The 17,486-nt window shown below is 42.6% G+C and overlaps 1 protein-coding gene across 1 annotated transcript in view; it reads left to right on the top strand.

Annotated features, from left to right (window-relative positions):
- CLSTN2 (calsyntenin 2) overlaps positions 1 to 17,486 on the top strand; it is a 637,108-nt gene that overhangs the window by 190,727 nt on the left and 428,895 nt on the right. The gene's annotated exons all lie outside the window — the stretch shown is intronic.

Here is a 17,486-nt window from a genome sequence, read left to right on the forward strand (position 1 = left end):
TAAAATTATGTAATTAGCAAAATATTGATTTCAAAAAAATTTAAAGCAAGTTCAAGGTTATCACTATATGTCATTGTATATGTGTCTCATATATCATATGTCTCTCATATATATATATATATATATATATATATATATATATGTCATTCCTCCTCACTTGCATACTAGAATACTTTCTAAAGTCTGGGAGAAATGGGTGATTTTAGGGCCAACAAGCTGAAATTTGAGGGAGTGCCCCCCATCATCCCCCCATCATCCACATAGATAGTAACAATCTGTGTTACTGCCAGGCTGCAGATCCCAAGTCTACTGTTTATTAGGCATTTGACCTGGTGCAAATTGCTTAACATCCCTGAGCCTCTACTTTCTCACCTGTTAGATAGCAATAACAACACTCCATGACAATGGTAGAACTGTCATGAGGCTTAGCTGATAAATAATGGCTACAAAATTCTGAGAACAGGCCTAACACAGTACATAAGAAAGTTTTAAAAAGTTTAGGATTAATTATGATTACTAATATGCTGCGGCCTACCTTCTGGATCATGCATGTGACGGTGGAAAGATGTTGAAAACCACTGGTCTGATGACAGGGGTGGTGCACAACAGGTGACTGGAGTACTGATAGCTAAGCCAAATGACAATGCTGAGAAAAAGATGTTACGGAAGTTGGGTTGAGGGATCTGTCAGGAATCACAGCTCTTGGGCCCTTCCTGAGTCAGACTTCCTAGTCAAAAAGTGTCTTCCTGACCCATATGGACAGAGACAGCCAGGCTAATCTCAAAGGCTTCAGGAGTATAGGCTGGAATAAGAATGGGACTGGCCTCATGGGGTTGTTGTGGGCATTAAACCACTTAATATATGTAAAGCAGGTAGAACAGGGCTGGGAACAGAATAAGGGCTAGATGTGATCCTGTTATTATTTTTCTCCTATGTTATTTATGAGCTTCTAGAATTCTTGTGTTTCATACCAAACCCTGGCAATACCACACTGACTTATAAATCTAAGTGCCATCCTTATTTAAATAATCATAGTAATAATAAAGCCTTTAAAATTGACTGTATCTTAGCATTAGGAAGCAAATGCTCACACCATGATAGGATTCTTTGTTTTAATAAATAATGGATTCATTGTAGGGGTTCTTAACCTGTGCTTTATTAGGAACTGCCTAAAAATTTATGTAAATGTTTATGAAAACATGCATTTGTATATTTTTCTAAGTTGAGCTTTCATCAGATTTCCTAAGAGACCCATGTCCCCAAAATAGGTTAAGAAATGTTGAGCTCTCCCAATTAAAATAGAATTCCATTTGCAAAAAAAAAAAAAAAAAAGAAAAGAAAAGAAAGAAAAAGAAAGAAAAGAAAAAATTAAGACCAACTCTTGGGCAAGGGAGGAGATATCCAGTCAGGCAATTTCCACCTGCTGTGGGCCTGACTGCTTTGTAGTTGAATCCATAGATAATGAAACAAAGCATTACGTATGGTTTCTGCTCTCAAAGATGGTATCAGACAGCATCCTGGCAGGAAACAGAGGACACATTCGAATTGGGTAGTGTGAGGGAGGTTAATAAAAGGATTATTTACAAAATGTGGGCAGGATATTATGAACTACAACAGGTAGTGTGATGGTCTGGGGCTAGACATAGTGGGATGAAGGGATCACTCCTAGGCCTAAAGGGGAGGGAATCATTAGGAAACCTGAAAATAAACTGGGTGTAGAGGCTTCCCTGACGGAAGCGTGACCTTCCTTTTGATGGAGGGGATCGGCCGCATTACAGTGATCCTACTGGGAGAGATCTGGGCGAGTAAATACCCCAACTCCTCTCCTCTTCCTTCTGTGGCTGCAGTGTTCTCTGTTGCTGAACCCAGCCAGGAGAGGGCAGGCAAGAGGGCTCATTGATGGGATCCATGTGGCCTCCAGGACGCAGAACTGGGTGAAGAAGGGAAGGTGGATCTGGAGAGGCCGGTGGGTGCTGTGCGGTTTAGAGACTTTGGCAGCAGAAGAGGGCAGAGCTGAGTGGATAATGTGAGATTAACATACGAAGTCATCAGAGATGCAGGCATGGTACATAGTTACATTCTCAGTGGGGGAGAGTCAATAGTGTTTAGACAGGAGATCAGGAGTGTGAACATTTTAGGGGATGCCAAACTTAGTAAATACAAAAACTTGTAATCCTCTGTTCTGGAAACTGAGTGGCCATCTCAGTTTCCCCTAATGTCAGCATAGAGCTTAGCCCAATTTAGTGTTTATCAAATTGATTTGACTCCTACCACTTACTTTTTAAACTTTTATTTCAAATTAATTATGGGCTCATAGGAAGCTGCAAAAGTAGCACAGAGAGTTCTGATGTACCCATACTTCTTCGTGAAAATACAGATAAGACAAAGCAGGAATAACGTCTGACACATTGTAGGTACTCCTTGTCAGTAGCTTCTATTGTCCGCATAGCCGCAGAAAAATTACTAGCAAGGACTCTAAGGTCAAGTGGACCTAAGTTCAAACCTAGCTTCTTTTGTTAATTAGCTGTGATGATTTGGGAATGGCTAATCAATCCTTCTTGGTGTTAGGCTTCCCATTCTTTAAATGAGGATTATACCTATCCCACAGGGAGGTGGTGTAGAGTCAACAAAACATTGCATGCAAAGTGTCTAGTCCACAGTATGTGCTCAATAATAGATGTTCTCATTATTAGATGGTAGGTTAAAGATAAGGACTGTATCTTCCTTCTGTCTCTGCAGCATCTAGCAACCCCTTGGTTCACCCAGGATGCTCAGTAAATTGTTGACAAATGAATGCATGTATTGGGGACTGGAACTTGAGGGAGCTGGTGTTCTTGAACTACTGATCAGGCACCAGATCATCTGGGCCTGGTGTGTTGAAGCTTGGAGCTGCCAGGAGCCCTTTCTCTTGGAGTCTCATACATCACCCCTGACTTCTGCATGCCGACACAGCGAGTGATGCATCGTGGAGCTCCTTATCACACATAGGAAGACCACTCTCCAATCCCACTGTCATGTAAATGCAACTGGGACCCCATTCATCAAGGGGACACAGCGTTGTCCTGGTAAACTAAACTGCCTAATGTACAGTGAACGCAAATTCCTTCTGCAGCATACTGAACAGCTTTAGCAAGGTGCTAGTGGGATGGATACCCAGTTTGTCCTGCTGACATTCAGGAGATAAAACTCCTGCATGTCACGATGTGACAGTCTCTAACACTGGTTTCTAAACTTGGAGGAGGGCTGGGGGCGGAGTGGGCGCTTCATGGTCATAGAGATCCGGTGAGGCTCTAGCTTCATTCTGCACCGTGTGAATTTGGAAAGTTCCATGATCTCTGTGAGTTGCCTCCTTTGCCTTGTGGGAATGGCAGTAGCAAACTCAGTGGTGGCAAAAACTACAGTGCTCGGGGGGCCCTCTGTAACCACATTGGATAAAGCTATTGTAACATGCACACAGCTGTTTGCTTAAGGAGATGTTATGGGAATCTTCACTGATGCTCAGAGCAGGTATTAAATACACATTCCAGGAAACCCTCCTGGAAGTTTTGCCTGAGGCATCAGAGGTCATTCCTTTAGGGAAGTTTGACTGGGGGACAGTGAAGGAACATTCATGCTTTTCCTAATTCATTCTCTCAATGATCATTTACAGTTACAAACTGTATGGCAGGGAAAGATGCAAATAAAAGAGCCCCTGCTCCTTAGAGGCTCACATTCTTCTAATGGCAAAGAAAACATGAAACGAATTTAATGTGCAGCATTAAGATGAGTACTTTATGGGGAGAAGCACAGGGGTCTTGTAGGAAGGATGAGGCTCCTGACCCAGCCTGAGGGGTCCTGGAGGCCTTCTCAGGGAAAGAAGGAGGTGGCTATGTTTTTCTGTGTGTATATTCCTGCGATATATTTTTGCGTCTTTGTTTTCTAGCGGTCTTGACATTTGCAATTTTGTAACCCAACTCAAAGCAATGCTTGGACCCCGTGTTTAACTGGCTTCAGCACTGACAACCCTTTACACCATAGTTTCCTTTTCCTGAGCTCTTAATTTTGCTTCTCTTTGATTTCAGTGGACTGAGTTTATCCCCCTGGACCCCTTTCAATACCAGCACAGGGAAGAACATACCAGGGCCATGTTTTCTGAGTGTTTAAAGATGGAAGATGGTCTTTCAGTGGCCTTCAGAAATGCACAACAACTTTCTTTTCATACTTCCTTTGAATCTTAACCACTTTGCCCCTCAAAACCTGATAGATCTGTGTCATGGCATTTAGTATATCAAACAACAACAACAACAACAACAACAACAACAAAAAACGGACTTTATTTTCTTTGGCAGCAAACCCATTTTATAATTTCTGCTTGGGTTCTTATGATACCATTTTTAAAATTCTTTCAAATCCAAAATTTTGAAGAAGGTTACAAAGAATGAGTTTCTTTCTTTATTTTTTTAAATACAATGATTCTCTGAGGTCATTTTTTGGCTCAGCAAATTTCTGTTTATGTCTTTGTTGCTTCTACAGAACATGCTCTATATTCTTGCTTTCTTCTGGAATACAAATTATGCATATGTTGAATATTTGCAATCTTCTGTATTTATCATTTTCCGTGTCATGAATTTTATATTTCTCTCCCTTTCTATTGTATTCTGAAAGAGGTTGTCAAGTTTGTAGTTCACATTTAGAATGAATATCCACAGCCCCTTGGTGGCAACAGGCAGACCTACTTCGGCTGATTTCTAGCCTGATTTTAACTACTTCCAGAGTGGTCTATAATTCTGCTTCTACTTGAAAATGGTAGTTGTGTGAGAGGAGGTGGGACAGTCAGGTGGCTGAATCATGAGAGGCCTCATGTCCTGATAGTGATGGGGAGCCTCCCACGACTTTTCAGCAAAGCGTGGCACAGGCAGCTTTGTGCTTTAGGGAGCTCACTCTGGCAGCTGTGTAGAGGAGAATGGATTGGAAGAAAAGATACAGAGTGGGGAATGCTAGCTCTGAGAGAGGGCTAAAACTGCCCCACAATTGACCAGTATCTTGTCTGAACTGGCTGGCAGATGGGGAATTAATGTAGACACAAGCAGCGACGTTTAAAACGTTGAAGACTAAATAGATCATTGCAGCTATACTTGTGTGTGATTTAAAAGCAGGTGATACAACAACCCCCAAAGTAATAAGCTTCTCTCAGAGATGAATTAGGATTCAGTCTGGCAATTACATTAAGGTTTCTGATAGATAGCTCACATGGAGAGCTGCAATTATGATACATATCGCTATTCTGCATGGCAGGCTCACATAACTCATGTTGGTTTGAAGTTTAACAGGAGGAAAGAGTGTAAAAGACTCCTGACTTTAAGGGGAAATGCCTTCCTCTGATTTCTATGCTTTTACTGGTAGCACTTAAATAATATATTTTGTGTGTTTGAAGGTGAATAATAAATAGATCCATATGCACCTTCCTTTTTATTTTTTCAAGCTAATACAAGTAACCTCACTTAGAATGCATAAATCTTCCAAAAATATTTTGTAAACCAACTTAGTCTCCCCATTCAGGATAAGAAGATAAGACAATTCTCCTGCCCTACAAGAAGCAGAGGAAAGAAGGGGTGAGGCAGGAGAGGGTACATGGACCATGGGCTTTAGTGGACCCAATGTTTTGTCCAGGCTCTGCCACTTTCTAGAAATGAGGAGTGGTTTAGTATGTCTTAGGGTCAGTTTTCTGCCTGAAAGTTGAATGTAGTAGGGGTGTCAAGAGGATTAAATGAGATAACATGTGAAAGTCTAGCACAAAATAGGTGCTCTAGGGAAGTGGATTCTATTAAAACAGTTTGATATTTCTTAAAGTTGAAATACGTTGTTAATAGCAAAGGGAATTCAAAACAGTTCTTGCAAGAGCAACTCACCTCATATCCACAGCTAGTGAATAATCACTTCCTTGCAATTACATCTGTGTTCTTGAGAAAATAGCAAAATTTACCCCTTACTCCATCCCAGGGATTTGTTTTGTCTAAGATATTGTATTGAAATATGTTTTCAATGTCTTTGGACAATGTCTTCATTTTAAAGGAATTTTAAATGGAGGTGGGGGTATGCTCGTAGAATGTTTGCTAGATGGAGCAGGCATCTGCGTTAGTCTGTTTTACATTGCTATAAAGCAATACCCAAGACTAGGTAATTTATTTTTTTTTAAAAAAAAAAGAAGTTTATTTGCCTCGTGGTTCAGCAGGCTATACAAGCGTGGCACCAGCATCTGTTCAGCTTCTGCAGAGGCCTCAGGAAGCTTTTGCTCATAGCAGAAGTCGAAGCGGGTATAGACATGTCACATAGTGGGAAAGGGACCAAGAGAGAGGGAGGGGTGCCAGGCTCCTTAAACAACCAGCTTTCATGTGAACTAACAGAGCTAGAACTCACTCATTACCATGCAGAGGGGACCAAGCCATTCATGAGGGATCCACCTCTATGACCCAAACACCTCCCTTCAGGCCCCCGCCTCCAACACTGGGGATCACATTTCAACATGAGATTTGGAGAGGATAAATATCCAAACCTTATCACTCTCTATTTATTGACTTTGAAACTACACAGAGGCCTGATATTGCAGTAGAATGACAGCAAGGTTCTCCATGCTCAGGCTACTTGTGTTTATACCTACGGTGTCTCCAGAGAAACCTGGAAGCAGTTGGCACTGCTTCCATAACCTGGGACTGGGTGGAAGCATGCAACATTGTTTTGGGAAGGCCCAGGTTCCTCCCACAACATCTGAAGGTCAACTCCTGAATAATTGCAGAGTTGGGGGAGCCAGGAGGCTGCCCTCATTGCCAGTCTTAAGAGCATTCACAGTAGGGTTGTTGGGAGGTCAACCATATTACATAGTACTGGAATAGCTTGGGAGGCAGGAATAAACATACTTCATGCAAGGTACTCAATGCAGAGCAGCAAAACCAAAAATATTTTGTAAACCAACTTAGTCTCCCCATGCAGGTTAAGAAGATAAAACAATTCTCCTGCCCTGAGCAGTAGCCGGAGCATGGAGAAACTTGCTGTTATTCTACTTCAGAATCAGGCCTCTGTGTAGTTTCAGAGTTACTATTCTTTATGGAAATAAGAGTAGTAACTGTCTTCCTTACTTGAATAGCCACAGCCCACCTTGTTGGTAATAGTCACATCTGGCTGCAATTTGGACCTTGAGAAGTCAGAGCTTGGGTGGACTACCTCCTCCCTTCCATCCATGATCCTTGGAAAACTGGTTTTACTTAGAGTCCAGTGAGCGACCGACTTGAAATTAGAGTTAATTCTCACCTGACTTAGAGTCCAATTCCATCGTTTACTTGTGGGATCTCCTATAAATCTGTTTCCTCATTTATTAATTTATCATATAATGGCAAGCACTGAAGATGCCCTTATCCCTCCTCTTCCACCTGATGTGCTCATTCTCTATACTGGATATTTTCCTTCTGGACATAGAAGAAATCTTTCCACTGCAGTTAGAGCTCTCTGCTGCCAGAGTCTGTCTATCCCCTGCTTGTCTGATTCTCTGCTCTCCAGGTGATATCAGACAGAGCAACTCCTCTACACGTTAGGACTAATCTCCAACCCCCACCCCACCCAGCTGGCCTCCTTGGAAGCGCAACCATGTGTGGGGCTCATAAGGCCATCCAAGCAATCTACAGAATTAAATTAAGATGTTACCCATAAAATAATGTTTCCATAGAAATTCCGCCTGTACCAAAGCTAAAAAATTTTGGGTTTTAACCTAGCTTCTTTGGACATAGGGAGTTACCACATGGGTATCAGCTTAGGAGAAGATAACTTGATATTTTCTGAGTGTCCACTTTACAGATTTCTCTTAACACAGCATAGAGGCCACCACACAATACACTGTGCAATGCCAATCATCAGTGTGAAGCTGGGCTGGGGGAAGGAGGAGAGGGTGGAGGGAGCAGCTGTCACTTAGTGCCTAAGATGCATGAGCTGTCATTCCACTAATCCATCAGGGAACATCATATTCATCAAGAGCTTCAAAATATGTGCAGCGATCCCCTAAATGATGGCTTGTGAAGAATTACCTAAGCTGGCTTGTTAAAAGAAGGTTGGAAAGGTGACTATATGAACATTTTAGAGTATAGAGCACATGGAATTCCTTGCCCAGCATATTGTTCACTTTGCAAACAAAAATATTTTCAAACAAGATTTACCTAGTATTTTCAAGAGGATGTTTCACATAACAATAGTCCAGGGTGATGCCTCTCAAAAAAAAAATATATATATAAATATATAAATATATATATATAAATATATATAAATATATAAATATATATATATATATAAATATAAATATGCTGGGTGTTACAGTCATCCCATGGAATTATACAATACACGTTTGCATATCAAAGACTTTCATATCTTAGTAAAGATACCTGTTTAATTTTGTTTCCTTCTGTGTTTCCCAAACTTACTGATTCTGGAATTCTTTTGATGTCCCAAATAGCACTCTCTCCCTCTGTTGTGGTTGACACTTTGGGAAGCCCTGGCAAGTTTCTATCACACTTTTTCTCAGTTTAATCCTTGTGATTATCTCCACAGGTAGAATCTGGAGCTAAATGGAGAATAAAGTTGACTCAATATGTCATTTCTGTTGTATTTATATTTTCATAGCCTCTACAAACAAACTAGTTTGGATAGAAAAAATCCATGAGCACCTAAACTTCTAGGAACATCAAAGAAAAGCTGCTGAAGGAGGAAAATGACAGCGGATATTACAGAGCCATTTGGACAGCTCATGTCCTTTCATATGCTGAGAGAGGGTCCATAGTGGAGCACATGATAACACGAGGAACAATAGCACTGGTTCTTTGAGAAATAGGGATACTAATCTGGTGGAAACATTTTATAAACTGAGGTCGGAGTATATGGTTCAACTATAATTTTTTTGCAGGGTACCTTTGTTATGAGAGTCTTTTCCTGTCCAGACCCCCTCCATTTTAGGAATCTGGCTTAAACTCTAATCTCTAAAATCTTATAACCCCAAACTAAGTTATATTTCTGCTGTCCGTCTCGAGAACATTGGTGAATGCAGATATACGCTTAGGAGATTTAGATCTCTATCTTGGAGCATTAATATGAGTAAGTCATTATTTATCTTGGACTTAAGATTTGAAGGTTTCAGATCCAGAAAGGCAGATTGAGGGTCACTTTCATTCTTAATGAGCAGTTCTTTCAGAGCTCGTTAAATAGAGTGAGGCTGATTATGCCTATCAGCCACAGCTGCCCTGAAATGATTTGGATGGATAACAGTGCGCTAATAATTGAAAATATATATCACCCTTAGTCATTGTTCCCCTAGAGGATCTTGGATTCCTATTGATGAGCACAGGTAAATCTCCCCTTTCATTCTTGCCATATTTGTAGTTGGCACTAATGTGGTTTTGTGGTTAGAGGACAGGCTGTGAAATTAGGCAAACTTAACTCCACCTCTTAATAGCTGTGTCCTAGAGAAAGTTACTTAACCTTTCTGAACTTCAAGAGCCATATCTATAAAATGGACACAATGGTATTTCTTTTGTAGGAATTGGCCTACGGATTAAGATGAAAATTAATACTGTGCTTTGTCAATGAGAGCTGTGACATTCAATATACAGTCGCTATTTTTGTTGCTACTATTTTTATTATGCAGTCTGTGGTCATGTTCCCTGGTTTTAATCCAGGTGGAAACTTGACCAAAAGTGTTTCAAAGAAGACGGGTTTTGGGGTCAAAGGTACTTGAGCTGGAATCTTGACGCTGTTTTTATTAACCATCCATATGACTTCAGAAGAATCACTGGCCTCTCTAAGCTTTAGCTTCTTCACCTGTAAAAGATGGTAACTCTCCATTGCCTTGCAGAGTTGTTGTGAGAATTGGATGGGAAAACGCGATGAACCCTGAGCGTTGTCCTGGCAGGGAGCAGGAGATGGATAAATGGCATCTCCTCTTGGCTGTGAGGAGGGGGTGGTGTGGATGGATGGAGAAAGAATAGCTGAGTTTAACTTCAGGTATGACTGTGGAGAATTTGGTGGCAGAGAACACAGCAAATCACTGAAGGGATGACTGAAGTCAGTTATAAATGAAATGGCTATAACATGTGGGACTATCTGATACTGTACGGTTATTTTATCACAATTGTAGCCTGCTGCTTCTACATTGTATTGGAGGTTGAAGATACATTTATTCAACAAGTATTTATTAACTACTAACCATATGCTAGGACCTGGGCTTAGTACTGGAGTTGCCAGTTGATTTATTATGAAGAGAGAACCACTGATGAAGGATACTCCTGTTATCTGGAACAAAGAGAATTCTATCTTTCTCGTGTCCCAGCCCCAGAAGGGCTCAGGATCCCAGTGATATAAAATTGCTGAAGCTGGGGGCTGGGGACTTTTGCAAATTTCAAATTACTGGAGTTACAAATATAGGATTTTTTTTTGATATACATTCCTCACACATGCTGTTTCTTGCCTGGAAAGTTCTTGCCAACCCCAGCTTTCCAACCTGCATCATTCTTATATATCCTGAGCATAGTTCAAGGATCACCTCCTCTATGAAGCTTTCTTGGACCACAGACTAGATTAGGTGCTTCTCCTCTGGAACCTATAGTTCTCACTCTGTACTTATTTCCCACTAGATTAGCACATATCACTTCGTGTCCTCTAGTCATGAATGTCTTCATCCTAGACACCAAGCTCTTGATGGCAAAGACTGTGTCTAGCCCAGGAATTGTCATGTGTTAGGGGTAGTAATGATGTGATTTGAATGTGCTTGGCACTGCATACTTACAAATCACAAAGAAACATAATAATAGTAACTGTTATTATGACTATGCTAATATTTATATAATGCTTTGCAGTTTACAAAGCACTCTCTCAGACTTTCCTCACTTAATTCTCGCCCAGCCCCATGAGGCAGACAGCATCAGTAGAGCAGACACTGCTTCCCTATTCCTCTGTCTTTCAGATGAGGAAGCAATGTCGGAATGATTGAGTTGTGCAGGGTTAAGCAGCATCAGGGGTTTGAATTTAAATCCAGGTCCATGTGATTCCAAATCCTTTTGCCTTCCCTATTATAATAGGACTTTTGTAGGCTTGCTTTCTTGTCTAACAGAAGTCCTAAGGAAAGAGTAACATGCACAAAACCATACGACATACATGTACTCACATACAGAACCACAGTGGTCAGTGCAGCACGGGAGGGTCTTTAGTAAGGAGTCTCCGTTCCCTAAATATAATAATAAATATAAATTATATTAAATTATAATATATATAAATATATATATTACCTTGCTTAAATATATATTACCTTGCTTAAAGGTAAATGTCATTTGAGACATGATGTCTCTCCACAAGACCAAAAAGCTAACAATACAATAGAGTTTGGGCTGTGTATATTGATAATACCCCAAATGACAGCCAGTTTCTCCTGTGGCTCATGTGCTCGAAAGAAGGAAAAAGTACCTTGCGGAAAGAGATAGGGACAGCTTGAAAAGAAAAAAGAAAAAAAAGCTTTGCTGCCCTCACATCACTGCTGTCCATGGGTCTCTTTCTGTGTTTGTTCACCTGCTTTTTACCTGCTGAACCAGGGCCAGCAAAGTAGGAGCTCCATCCAGCCACCAGGCCAGTGCTTAGGGAAAAGCTTCCTTCCTGGGTTGGAGTCCACCTGAGGTAGGTGCACATTCCAGGGGTCTGCAGGTAGCACAGTTGGCAAGGAGTTTAATAATGGGGCTGTGGGAATCCAGGTAGATGTGAGAACTGCAGTCTGACCTCAAATCTGAAGGACAAGCTCACCAAGAATTAGGAGACATGTCAACATCTTATCTTGGAATTTTGTGGCCCTGGAAAGCACATGGACACTCCCTTAATGGCTTTTGCTTTGAGCTATTTTTCATGCCTGAGTTACCCCCTACTCTCACCAAAGTCATTATGACCTCTGAGGTTCTTCTCTGCTCCTCGTTGAGCCAGGCCTTCTAGAAAAGAGGCAGAAATGTGCAAAGTGAGTGGTAGAAGATGAGCCCCTTTCTAGTGTTGAGCTACTTTGTTGTGATGTCTCCAAATCAAGCTCCATTTTTAAGAGGCAGTGTCAGCATTTTCTCACATTCTTTCTCCAAGAAAGGCAGTGAAGTGCAGTGGAAAGAATATGGTATTTAGAACAGAGGAAGATCCAGGTCCAACTCCAGCTTCATAATTTACTATCAATGTGATATTGAGCAAATTATTTCTGTCACCTGGACTTTGTTTTTATAAAAATGTGAGTAATTGCACCTCTCTGGCAGCATGGTTGCTAAAAATGAGGGATGGTATCAGGTGCCTAGAACATGGTAGGTACACAGTGTTGGGCAGCATTCTAGGCAGAAGGGAGACAGAGCAGGTTGCAGTAGAGTGAACTTGCATTGCAGACAACCAGGGCCAGGGGTCCAGTCTCAGCTCAGTTCCTGGCCTCCTCACTAAGCATCTCTTGGCATCTCAGATGACAATCTTATCTTTTTAATTCTTTTTTAATTCACAAAATTGCAATCATAATATTTGCCCTTCCTTTCTCTGAAGGTTTTGATGAAGTCTAAGTGACTGAGCAAATGAGCCAGCCTCACACCTCTGCAATGAGAATGGCTGGGACTGGGCTGTCCTCCTGCCTGCCTGAGGGTCCACTGCATTGCAGGCGAATCCACATGGTTCAATAGTTCACAGCCTTGGGCTGCACACTGGAATCACCTGAGGAGTTTTAAAAACTCTTCATGCCTGCATCTCACCTTCTCTGCAGAGGTGCTGATGTCATCTGTCTGAGGTGCAATCTAGGCATCTGGATTTTTCAAAGCTCCCCAACTGGTTCCAATGTGCAGCCAGGGTGAAAACCGCTGCTTCAGGGGCAAGAAGAGCTAAAGAAATATACGCGGCAGCCCATATTTAATTCGATCCGACTCTACCAGTGTATATTGAGTACCTGCTTTTAAGGTGAGTTCATTACTCTGTGTAACAGCAACCACTCACATTCTTATTGGACTAGATTGAATCAGATGTGTTTTTGGCTTATATTTAAGTCAGCGAACTACACTCCTTTGTGCAGTGACTTGTCCCAAATGATCTTGGTTATATCATGACTTGTCTGGACACTGGACACTTCTTGACTTCAGTTCTATATCTGAAACCCAGTGCAGATGAAGGTCATTTCTTTGTCTCTGAATTTGGAAAGAGGGAACAGTGACATGTACTTAGAGCCTACAGAGGGGTCTCAAACTTTAGACACATCAACATCATTCAGAGGCCTTGTTAAAATGCAGGTTTTCTGGGGCACCATCCTCAGGGTTTTTGACTCAGTGTGTTTGAAGAAAGGCAGATAATGTGCATTTGTAGCAAGTTTCCAGGTGATGCTGATGCTGACGGTCCAGGGGCCACCCTTTGAGAACCCCTGTCTAGGCAGCATAGATTGTTCTGTTTTTGTGTTAGCTTATTTGCATTGCTATAAAGGAATACTTGAGATTGGGTAGTTTATAAAGAAAGGGACTTATTTTGGCTCACAGTTCTGTGAGCTGTACAGGAAACGTGGCACCTGACTTTTGCTTCTGATGAGGCCTCAGGAAGCTTACTACCATGGTGGAAGGCAAAGGAAGAACAGGTGGAATCACGTGATGAGAGAGTGAGTGAGTAAGGAGGAAGTACCATCCAGCTCTCCTGTGGACTAACAGTGAGAACTCACTTGTTAACAAGGGGAGGGCACCAACCCATGCATGAGAGATCCACTCCCGTGACCCAAACACCTCCTACTAGGCCCCACCTCCAACACTGGGAATCACATTTCAACATGAGATCCGGAGGGGACAAATATCCAAACCATTTCAATTATTTACCTCTAATCTCCAAAAACTACTTGAGTAGGTGCAACTGTCTCCATCTCAGGAAGATCAGATAGATACATAGTTTGTTTTCTTTTCCTCTTCTGCAAAGTAACTTGATGAGGGGCACACCTTTTAACTGGCAAGGTCAGGATCGAACTCAGGACCACCTAACTCCAAAATCTGCCCCTTTCTACATAACACTCTGCCTCCAGGTTGGATTGGATTGAATTCCTGCTGTATTCCCAGCCATGTTCCAGGCAGACTGAGTGACAAGCAACCCCTCCTTAACTTGAATAAAACATTTCTTGTGTCCTCCGTCAAGGAACACAAAGAAATGCTCTAGGCATGTACCACAGCAATAGCAATAAGGGCTGATCAAGGGCCCAAAGGCTCCTGACATAAGACACCTTCTGTGGAGTCAGTCAGCGTGGAGACAGCTGTGGGCTGCAGAGGTTAGGAAAGGCTTCTTAGATGAAGTTGGTCTTGAAGCACATAATAAAAGCAGAGAAAGAGGTGGTCTAGGTTCTACCCCTGCCTCAGTCATGGTTTTTGTCATAGGATGAGTCTGAGAGGAGATGGGGGTCTCTGCTTCTGTTTAATGCCCAGTCCCTGGACCTGGACTTTGTCCTAAATCCTGCCCCATGTCTACTGGGCTGGATACACTGATTCTGAAGGTCCCACCTGGCCTCGTACAGTCCTGCTCTGTCTTTTGCTTTGACCAGATGGACACCACTTGCCATCAGCAGAAGGGGGTGGTGTCAGGACCATGCTGGCACTACTTGGAGGAAGGCACAGGCAGGAGTGACAGAGATAGACAGGGGCTGTTTTAGAGGAAGCATGGCCATGGCTGTATTCTAGGAAGTTATTATTGTTGAATTTTTGGAAAGCCAGCCTGTCTTAGGAGAATAGTGGTAACAATAGCAAGCCAGACAACCCCCTAGCCTGACCAGTACAGGGAACAGCTGCTAACAAAATCGGCTACTGATCTCCTAAGGGTGGTCACCTGGTTAGAGTCCATGCCTAGCATCAGCAGCCAAGCCAGTCAGTTCCAGCATCTTATGCTGCCCGGGGACCCAGTCTCTAGTCATGCTCAGACCTGGCACATGCACACCACATAGCATAACTCTGTGCATATAGTGGATGCAAAGTACTTTTGCTTGACTCAATGGAAGGAGTTCCATTGTTTGAACAGCTGTGCTTACCCCACAAGGGGTCTTGTCCTGAGTAGTTTCCCAACTTTGTCTCCTCCAATTAATATAGAAAACAAAAAATAAGCAAAAAAACAGAACTGTTCAACTGGGATAAAATGAAGCAGCGACTCCAGGATCTCCAGCTGGAGATCTACTGGGCTGGATACACTAATTCCGAAAGTCCCTGAGATTTGAGCAACCTCACAGCATTCTTCTAGCTCACTCACAGCATTCTTCTTGGCCTCAGTTGCCTCATTTGTCAAACTAATATATTGATTTGTGATTTGTATAAGGAGATAAGTGGGCTAGGAGGTACACATTCTTCATTAAACTTTGGTGTTCAGATGTGTGTTTGCAATGTCCCAACTTGGCTCATGTTGCTTCCATCGAATTGATGTTGAGGGCAGGGCTCGTGGTTTCACTGTTAATTTCATCAGGACTAATGGAGGTAGCTGCTTGAAACAAGGGATGTCCAAGGTAGGAAGCATCTGAGTGCAGAAAGGCCACTCATAGAGGGACCCTTACCCTGAGATGAGGCTCAGAGGACTGTGGGGACTGTTCAAGATGTCCAGTCTGGGACAGGCCTCTCAGTGAGAAGGCTTCCCACCAGAAGTGTAAGGGAGTAGATTGTCCAATGCAAATGCTGAGAAGTTAGGCAGAGCTGGGCCGCCCTCTCCAAACCCACACCAGGTGCCAGGACACTCTTGGGTTGCATCTCCATAAATTATAGCAAAAGTCATTTGTGACCAAGTTCTGCACCTGGATTTCTGTGACAGTTTTTCTTCTTATTTTCACATTTCTTCTCATGTGACAAGAATTATTGTCATTCTGCCTTTATCTGGAAATTCCTGCTCAAATAATGACAAATCTAGTGCTACTGGGTCCCTTCATGACCTGGAGAGAAACCCAGAGAGAAAGGAGGTGGCATTTTGACCTTGATTTAGCCTGTTGTGATCTAAAGTGATAAGTACCTGATTTCCTTGGACTTCAGTTTGCTGTAAAATTAGAATAATAGCACCTGTCCTGTCCGCCCTACAGGAAGTCAGAGGTGATGACCCATTTGAAAGTGCACTGGGATGTTGTAGACAATTTTAAACTCTACAAGCCTGAGTAGTGGATCAACTTGGACTTGAAGCACCTCTACTACTTACTTACTTACTTACTTATTTATTTATTCATTCATTCATTCATTCATTCATTTATTCATTCATTCATTTATTTATTTTGAGATGGAGTCTCGCTCTGTCACCCAGGCTGGAGTGCTGTGGCCCGATCTCAGCTCACTGCAAGCTCCGCCTCCCGGGTTCCCGCCATTCTCCTGCCTTAGCCTCCCGGGTAGCTGGGACTGCAGGCGCTGCCACCTCGCCCGGCTAGTATTTTGTAGTTTTAAGCAGAGACGGGGTTTCACCGTGTTAGCCAGGATGGTCTCGATCTCCTGACCTCGTGATCCGCCCGTCTTGGCCTCCCAAAGTGCTGGGATTACAGGCTTGAGCCACCGCACCGGGCACCTCTACTACTTACTAACATTATGTCCACTGAGTTCTCAGAGCCATATTTTTTCATCTGTTTGATGGGGATAATAATACCCTCATCACAACAGGGTTGTGTCTGCAGCATCTAACACAGTGCCTGGCATATAGAATACAAACCTGAGATGGCAGCTGCTGTTATAATGATGATAATCATAATGACAGTCATCATCATGTATCTGAGTGTAAGTATTTCTGCCAGATAGACCTGTTTTTTGTGTGCGTGTGTGTGTGGCGTGGAGAGAGAGGTTCCACAATCTCACAACACGCCATCTGCGAGCTGGAGAACCAGGAAAGCTAGTGGTGTAATTCGTGTGAGTCCGAAGGCCTGAGAATGAGGAGCCCAGGGTCTAAGGGCCGGAGAAGATGGATATCCCACCTCAGACAGACAGCAAATTCACCCTCCTTCTGCCTTTTTTGTTCTTTTCAGGCTCTCAACGGATGGATAACGCCTGTCTACATTGTTGAGAGCATATTTTCTTTACTCAGTATACTGATTCAAATTGCTAATTTCCTCCAGAAACACCCTCACAGACACACCCAGAAATAATGGTTTATGAGCTATCTGTACATTCCTGAGCCCAGCAAAGCTGACATATAAAATTAACCACCACCAGACTCTCTCTGTTGTGGAGGGATGTTTCTTTTGGCTGGGTGTGCCCAGTCCCACCTACACGTGCCAGTCAGGAAGCCTGCCTAATCAGTTGTGTAGGAACTTAGGATGCTCTGATAGCAAACTTCCAACTCTCCTTTGCCTGAAGTATTTGAAAGAAGTGTGAAGAAAGACATGTTATGATTCTCGCTTTCCTAACCAGGGAAGGCGCGTGGAGGGTGCTGTGCTAATTAGCATGCTGTCTCACTCACAAAGTGCCTTTGTGCTGTCTGTCAGCTTCCGCTCTGTAGATACTAAACACTGTTAAGACAAA

This window comes from Piliocolobus tephrosceles, chromosome 2 (genome assembly GCF_002776525.5).
Source record: "Piliocolobus tephrosceles isolate RC106 chromosome 2, ASM277652v3, whole genome shotgun sequence".
Lineage (NCBI taxonomy): Eukaryota > Metazoa > Chordata > Mammalia > Primates > Cercopithecidae > Piliocolobus > Piliocolobus tephrosceles.